This window comes from Galeopterus variegatus, unplaced genomic scaffold, assembly GCF_000696425.1.
Source record: "Galeopterus variegatus unplaced genomic scaffold, G_variegatus-3.0.2 Scaffold7269, whole genome shotgun sequence".
In the NCBI taxonomy this organism is placed as follows: Eukaryota; Metazoa; Chordata; class Mammalia; order Dermoptera; family Cynocephalidae; genus Galeopterus; species Galeopterus variegatus.
This window is the reverse complement of record NW_007733380.1, coordinates 101,096-109,429: the sequence shown is the minus strand read 5'-3', so window position 1 is coordinate 109,429 and position 8,334 is coordinate 101,096. Positions and strand designations below refer to the sequence as shown.

General features: G+C 42.2%; 1 pseudogene; it reads right to left on the bottom strand.

The window, feature by feature from the left end:
- Window positions 1-3,503: 3,503 nt before the first annotated feature.
- On the bottom strand, window positions 3,504-4,647 carry LOC103607240 (annotated as a pseudogene).
- Between the last annotated feature and the right edge of the window lie 3,687 nt (window positions 4,648-8,334).

The window sequence follows — 8,334 nt, the reverse complement described above, 5'->3', positions numbered from 1 at the left end:
CTGTTTTTTATTTTGTCAAATGAATCCTTTAGCTCCATAAGCTCTGCTACATTCTTTTTCAAAGCATTGATTTTTTTGTACATTTCTTCTTTCAGATCCTGTATATTTTATCTCATTTCATTGTGTTGTCTAACTGAGTTTTCTTGCATCTCTTTTAGTTTCCTTAGAATTGTTCTAAATTCCTTGTCAGTCATTTCAAAGACTTCCTGTTCTATAGGATCTAGAGCTTGAGAGTTATTATTTACTTTTGGTGGTGATGGACTTTCTTGATTTTTCATATTTCTGTTATCTTTCCTTTGGTGTTTTGTCATTGTGGCAGGGGCTTTGGTGGTGATGGACTTTCTTGATTTTTCATATTTCTGTTATCTTTCCTTTGGTGTCTTGTCATTGTGGCAGGGGGTATCATCATCCACTCATTTCACCCTGATGTCTGGTTGGATCCTGAAGGGACTGCCAATTCTGGTCAACAGGAACTAGCCTGGGCTGGGGGTCCCGCAATGCCTGTCTTTTCCAGTGCAGCTGTTTTGGGGTGTGTAGGCTCCATGGGTCTTAAGTCTCTTTAAGCAGTGGGGACCAACCTGGGCTGGAGGTCCCATGCCACCTGCCTTTTCTGGCATGGCTGTCTCAGGGCATGTGGGCCCAGAGACTGTTAAGTCTCTCTAAGTGGCAGGGACCAACTTGGGCTGGAGGTCCTGTGGCACCTGCCTTTTCTGGCTCAGCTATCTTGGGGTGAGTTTTAGAAGTATTATATTATAGAAAATTTTTTCATCAGAAAAGCTTAATCTATTTTTTTTAAGTCTTGTTTTAAAGAAGAGAAACCAGTGGTCAACAGAATTGACTTGTTTTTGCATTCAAATGAAATTCTAGCCTCAGAAGTTGAGAAAAAAACCTTTTTCAAATATTTTAGTAACCCCCCAAATTCTTAACAGTTAAAATATTTGAGTATTTTCGATGTTGATGTGTGTTACTGAAAGTCCAGAAATTGTCATAGCACTGTGTCCAATTTATGCATACACAGGGTCACATCTGTGACAAATGGACATGGCAACTGTGGTGTAATGGAAGAAAATCAGGATGCAGAATAAAGTATCTTTAATTGTCTAACCACAGTAGACTGCCCTTTATGGAGCAAATGTTCACCGAACATAATGTGCTAATCATTATAATTAGTATCATCATATAGTAGAAACTACCTAATATAATAAATATTTGTCTCATATTTGTGAGACAGACAGGAATTTCCTAAGTGCAAGCAGAGATCAGCAGTGATGTATCCCTGAATAACTACTGTGTGTGTGAGTGTGTGTGCTGGTGCAGATGTTGGGAGCATTGGGGTGTGATGCAAATCTTATTCTCTGATACTAGATATTCTCTCCTCCCCACCATTATGTTACTCCTAAACTTCCAGCTTACTGGGGTTTGTGGTAGTTAACAACATGACAGTTTTCTAAAAACTGGCCATTAAGGATCTTACCTGTTCTCAGGTAGGTAAGCAATTCAGGTTCCTCCTGGGTAATCTAATCCCCAGAGTATTAGAAACTTCTGGAAGGTAAGGAAAAGAATCCTCTTTCTGTTCTAGGTGTCTTTCCTTTACCAACCCTATACAGGAGTCAACTTTGCAATTTTTGCTTCACTTAGAATTTAAACTACTGCCATTGACCCAGACTCCAGATCACAAAACAACATAAATCTCAGGGTACAGAAGAAAAGAATGTACTAGTATACACTGGAGAGAAGATCTGGGAAAACATGATTTTTTTTTTCTTAAAACTACTTTTTTTTTTTTCCTTTTTGTCTTTTTTCGTGACTGGCAACGGATCGCAACCCTCAGCTTAAAACTACTTTAAATGGATCAGTTGTTAGAAAAATTTGCTAGAAAAATCTTAGAAGACACAATTTTTAAATTAAAAAAGATTTCTTTGCAATACCTACAAAAATGCTGTTTATTTTTTCTTTTAAAAATCAGGATATACTTAGTGTCAAGATTCTACTGCCAAGCAAAAGTACCACTTTATCAAGCCATTGCCTAAAAATAAAAGCATGTTATTTCTGAGACAGAATTGAATTAGTATTCTGCCTCTGTACTTAGAACATTTACTTTAAAAGGCTTTCTTTGTGGCCTGGGAAAATAAGCAACACTATTGTACCCATCAAATGGGCAGTTGTGCCACTTCATGTAGACCACTATGTGACTGATGTGGCTCCATGAACGGATGTCCTGGGCAGTCATTGGCCCACATATAGCAGCATCTCTCTCCCGCATGTACTCCCAAATTAAAGCTTAGCTTTTAGTGGAAAGTAGTATATCATAATGCCATATGGTCCACCTTTTTATGACTAGTAACTAAATGTCTCCATTCTTATGCAAAATGAAACAAAGTACTCATTTGCTTTCCTATTCTGATGTATTCAGAAATTTTTCCTTTTGCTAGAACCATGTGTAACACCCAAATAGAGCCACACACTGAGTCCACTAGATTTATGATGTTTCAGTGGTTTCCCTTAGCCTAGAAGTTTCCAAATTTGACTGCTCATAGGAATGATCTAGGAAATTATTTTATAAACAATAATTAGACAACTACCAATTTTTCCCTGAAATAAACAAAAAATGTAAACAGGAAAATAACTCTTCCTATGCTGGTACAGCTTGTCAAATCATGTTAGAAAGATCTCACATTCAATGATCAAGAAATTTTATTTTTATTTATTTATTTATTTATTTATTTTAAAAAAGATGACCGGTAAGGGGATCTTAACCCTTGACTTGGTGTTGTCAGCACCATGCTCAGCCAGTGAGCGAACCGGCCATCCCCATACGGGAACCGAACCCATCGCCTTGGTGTTATCAGCACCGCACTCTCTGGAGTGAGCCACGGGCCGGCCCAAGAAATTTTAAATAGTAGTAATTATTTTCATTTTAAGAAAAGGTTCCCTTTCTCCCTCCCCCAACCCAAGTATTTAACATGAAAGAATGGACTTCCTTACACATTAATTTTACACTTATGTGAAGCAGCAACAATAACCATCAATAATTTGGCATTTCTGTTTACAGTTGATCCAAAAGTTTTTTCAGTTTCACAAAGCCATTATCCAGTGTTGCCATGAAACAGACTGTAAATTCTAGGCAGCAAATATTCTTTCTAAAACCAATGTTAAGTCAAAGAAATATAATGCAGGGCATTACACTAAATTTCTGCATCTGGTACACTAAAAAGAGTGAAACCTAGGAAAAGTTACCTACTGTTTTAAGGAAGCAATAAATACCTGCAAAAGCTGGTTTTTAGTTGTGTGGATTTGTGGCATCTGCTAACTGAAGCAGATATGCACTGTATTTATTCCTGCCCTGTATCCTAGATACCTTCCTCTCTACCCCCAACACGCTACTTGCTTATACCGAGTATTGTGGATAGGAGCCCAAGTCATCCCAGACAATCCAGTGAACAAAGTTAGTGTAATGCCCTAGTAAGAAGTGTGAGATACAAAAAGGTCCCTTTCCATCTCCATCAAAGTTCTTTTGTCTTCTCACAAGCAAAATTTGCTTGTATCACAAATCCTTCAGGAAATCCTAGTGCCTTTAACCTTTCTATAGCCTTTTTCCGGAGGCGTTCTTTGAATGTAGTTCATACGACCACTTCCAGCTTCTGCATCCCTCCAGCACCAGCTCCTTCTCCTCCTCCTCCACCACCAGCTTCTTGAACTGGCTCATTTAACATCCGAATAAAATGCTCCTGGTGTTGGCTAATTGGCTGCAGTCATTGAGGATTCTCTCAATCTATCTGTTGCAACAATGCTGGAAGCAGGGAAGGATTCTGTTGAATAATTTGTCTCATCTGCTGACACTGAAGCTGATTCTGTAAAAATTCAAGGGGATATCCTCCCGAACTTGATGTTGTAGCCTTTGTCATAGTTGCTGCAGCTCCAGCCACTGCTGAAGACTGTGGAGCCCTGGTCCTAGCTGCTTGAGCGGGGATCAACCACAGTCTGACTTTATCTCCAGGGATTCCCATGAAAATACTCCACTGCTCTGTCAGGGCTGTTGGAACTGACCCTCAGGGCTGTAATTACTTGCTCTGTTCATAGCCCATTGACATGATCTCAGTTACCATATTCTCCTAAGACTGACCTGTCACAAGCGCACTTGCTGCATCTTTAGAAAGGTTTGAAGAAGAATCTCCTGAAGTACCGTCAGTAGCCACTGGTGTCTCTGCCGGCTTTTCTGCAGGTATCTCTTGTTTAGTTGCACAAGCAGGTGCAGGTTCAGAAGATGCTGGAGCTGATGCTGGAGTGATGGACGCAGGTGTGGACGTGGGAGCCAAGGCGCGGGCAGCGACTGCGGCCTGAGCCACAGCTGTTGCTGTGGAGGAACTAACCGCCCTAGTGGTGAAAGTATTTGATTGCTGAGTGGGAGCTGGTGCTAGTGTGGTCTCTGCTTTGGGTTTTGTCCCCATGACCACTGAAAGTTTTTCTCATCAATTTTATATTCTTTAGAGAGCCGTATTGAGGATTTGCCTGCATGAATTAATTTCTGACCTGCTCCTGGAAAAGCATCTTCCCCCTTTGCAGATTCCATCTTCTTGCAGTGCTTTCACCGTCTCCTCGGGGTCGATGTCGGATCCTGAAGGTCTGCGGCTGGAGGGTCTTCAGGGTGATCTGCGTGGAGCCACCGGCCGCTGGGCGGGGTCTGGGGCCTGGCCGGGCAGGAGGTCGCCCGCAATCCCGATCCGTTGGCAGGAAGGCGGTGGGCGTGGGGGCGTGTCACGTTCGCCCTGCCAAGCGACACATCCCCCAGCCCGGGCCGCGCCGCTGCCTCCGCGACTGCGGCCTCCCGGAGCTCGGAGCTCGGGCCTCCGTGTTCGCTCAGGCGCCGGGCGCCAGCCCCGAGTCTGCAGCAGGCGCGGGGACTCTGCGAGGAGCAGAGAATCCGCTAGCTCGTCACAGGATGGTGGCCGCCATCATCGTGTCCCCCCGAGACCCGGTTTCAAGGGTTACACAAAACTACAGGTTGTGATCTGTTTTGAGTTAATTTGGTACATGGCGTGAAGCAGGGGTTGAACTTTTTTTTGATATGGTTACATAGTTGTTCTAGCACCAATGAAAATAATATTCTTTCTCCACTCACCTGCCTTTGATGCAGGATTTTAAGTCAGAGAAATGTGATCAAATGGGAATTTGGGGAAAGAAACCTCTGGCAGCACCATTTCGGCTGGACTGGGGTGACTCTGGGTGGGGTTTAGACTAGAGGCAAAGGGCCCAGCGAAGAGGCTGCCGGATCTGCTGTGCTAAGGGCTTGGCAGTGAGAAGGCAGGACAGGGCAGCCTGCGAGGCATTCAGAGAGCAGAATGTTAGTGTACGGGGGTCCTGGAAAAATAGAATGAAAAGACATTACGGATCTTTCCATGTCTTTTTGAAGTGCCTTCGTACGTAGTGGCCATTGAATGCAGGAGAGAAGAGCTGAGAGTATTGTGTCAAGCAAGCTTGTGGTTTGGACACTGGGCAGGGAGTGAGACCAACCAAGACAGAAAAACTAGGATTGAGGAAAAAGATATGAGTTCACTCTTAGATATGTATGTTAAAAGATGTAGGATATTTAACAATGAGGTCGATAATACTCATAAAGCAATGACAAGAAAGTCAAATAAAAGCATTATGAGGTTCTATAGTAAACTAATCCATTAATTAACATATGACCAGTAAATCATATATTTTGTTCTTAACCCAATCAAATAGCACTTACACCTTTGTTTTCCTGTTCTAAATGAAATGCTCCTTTTAATTTAGCTTTAAAGCCTTATTTTTCCACTGAGAAAAGGGCGAAGTTTCCTAAAAATATGATCCTAAATTTATATCTGAAATATTACATACATGGTCACAACTCCATCTCCTGTTTTTCAATAGAGTGCCCAAATCCCCATGATCCAAAATACAGATGATTTAAAAAATAACTCCAACTCTCTTCGGGAAATACTCGTACTTATGAGGCTTTTCAAATTACATTGTTTACGTTCTTGTTCAGTTTTTACAAATATAATTACAAATTATAAAATTAGTTAACCTACCCCAAGATGTTCCCTACACTGAAAGAGATGAATCACACGGATGTTGGGTGTCTAGAGACAAATTTAGTATTAAAGATTGGTTTAAAAGCAAAGAACAGAAACACAAAGAGACTGTCTTCCCTTCTCCTTGTTTGCAGGGGACCCTTTGCTGTGGATTGAACTGTGTCCCCAAATGTCCATGTATTAGAAACTTAACCTCCACTGTGACAGTGTTAAGAGGGTGGGAAATCCTATAATGGTAATTGAAAGGTGGGGCCTTGAAGAGGTGATTAGATTGTGGGGCCCATGCCCTAGTGAATTGATGGTCATGGGCATGGTTCTGAGGGCTTTAAAAGGAGAGCCAGTGAGGAGGTTAACTCTCTTTGCTTCCACCATCCACCATGTGACACCCTGTTTTGCCATGAAGAGTCACTACCCACCAATAAGGCTCTTACCAGATGTATTCCCTGGTCTTTGGACTTCCCAACCTCTAAAACTGTAAACAATAAATGTTACTTTGCAAATTACATAGTTCCAGGTATTTGGTTATAAGCAACAAAATGGACTAATACCGTTCTAGGCCCTGCCCTTCTGTGGAGCTGCTGTCTGCAGGCCAGGGGGTATTCCGGTTTGTGGTCTCTTGTAGTGATAGGCTTTTGTTCAAAATGATCTCCCTTCTCCATCCCTGATGGCTGCAAACTGTACCACACTGCTATGTTCACTCTGGATATTTTTATCTTCAATATCATCTTCTCAATCTAATTTATCACTAAATATTTCTTCTTGTTAAAAAAAATCAGTCAATTCACAAGGTATATTGGTTAAACTTTTTGATCTTCAAGTAGAAGTTCCATTCTATCACTGGCCAAAAGCATCTGTTAGCATCTTTCACTCATTTCTTAAAAAGTGCTGTCTGGCTAGGCTAAGGCCTGGAATCCTCACACAGCACCAGTTGTCTAGCTTTCAATCCTGTTTGTGATGCCAATTGGAAAGCTAGGTGACCATGCCACTTGTGGTGCTCTTTTACCTGCCAGTAATCCTGAACCAACTGGGCCTATTGTCGAGCTAAGGCTGGGTCTGGAGCCCACAGACCCCTCAAGCCCGTTCACAGGTTGGATCACAAACCCTTCACATGCCAGGCTGGGTTCCCAGACCCCTCACACACCAGGCTGGGTCACCAGACCCCTCACACGCCAGGCTGGGTCACCAGACCTCTTCATGCAGGTCTATGAGCTAGGTAACTGGCCAAAAGGTCCTTGGAGCCATAGGTTGGAAAGCATGGCTGTGCCAGGAGGACGCTTGAGGCTGATGCCTGCCTGCCTGCTTCACTGAAACTCCTCTCTCTCTCTCTCTCTCTCTCTGCAGAACATGCGAATAGCAACAAAACTAAAAAGATACACTGGTGCACATGCACACTAACTCCCCACACAATTTGCTTACAAAGGATGCTGAACCACACCCAACTGGACCTGAGGTGAGGGCCCTGACCTAACTATTCTATTTTCCCAACAAGTGCCATTAGATTTTGAAAACTATGTCTAAGAAGGAGTCTCCAGGAAATGGAGTTTAACCGCTGTGGTAGATGCTGCTTTTGCCCCATCCAGACACCATTTCCAGCTGGTGCACACATCCCTCAGCTGTGCATGCAATCTAACTTGTATTTATATGTGGAACAGGCACTTACATTTACTAAATTCCAAAACACATTTAGTACTTCTGGTGATCGTTTTTTATTGAGGAATATTCCTATAATTGACTATTTTAATACTTCTATCTTCTCTATCCTTTAGTATTTTTACAATTGAATTGTAGACAAAAAAGAACAAAATCTATAGTAAACATAACCATAGTAATTTTAAAAAGTAACGGCAATATTTATTGAGCACTACTTTGTGCCAAGCATTTTCCACACATTATTTCAATAATACATACATAGGTAGAAATTGCTCCCATTTTACAGATGAGAAAAGCAAAGTTTGGGAAAGTTCAGTGACTTGCCTAAGGTAACAGTGGGTGGTTGAGCAGGGATTCCCTTTCATGTGGTCTGACACAGAGCTCACATTCCTGCACAAACCTCAGGATCACTTAAAAATTAATGTTGGAGTGGTGGAGTTGGGCATTTGGAAAGTAATGGTGGTGGTAGTGAGGCTATTATGTTCTCTCTCTCTCTCTCTTTCTCTCTCTCTCTCTCTCACACACACACATGTGCGCACACACATGCACACATGCTAATCTATTAAGTGGTGGTGGTAGTGAGGCTATTATGTTCTCTCTCTCTCTCTCTTTCTCTCTCTCTCTC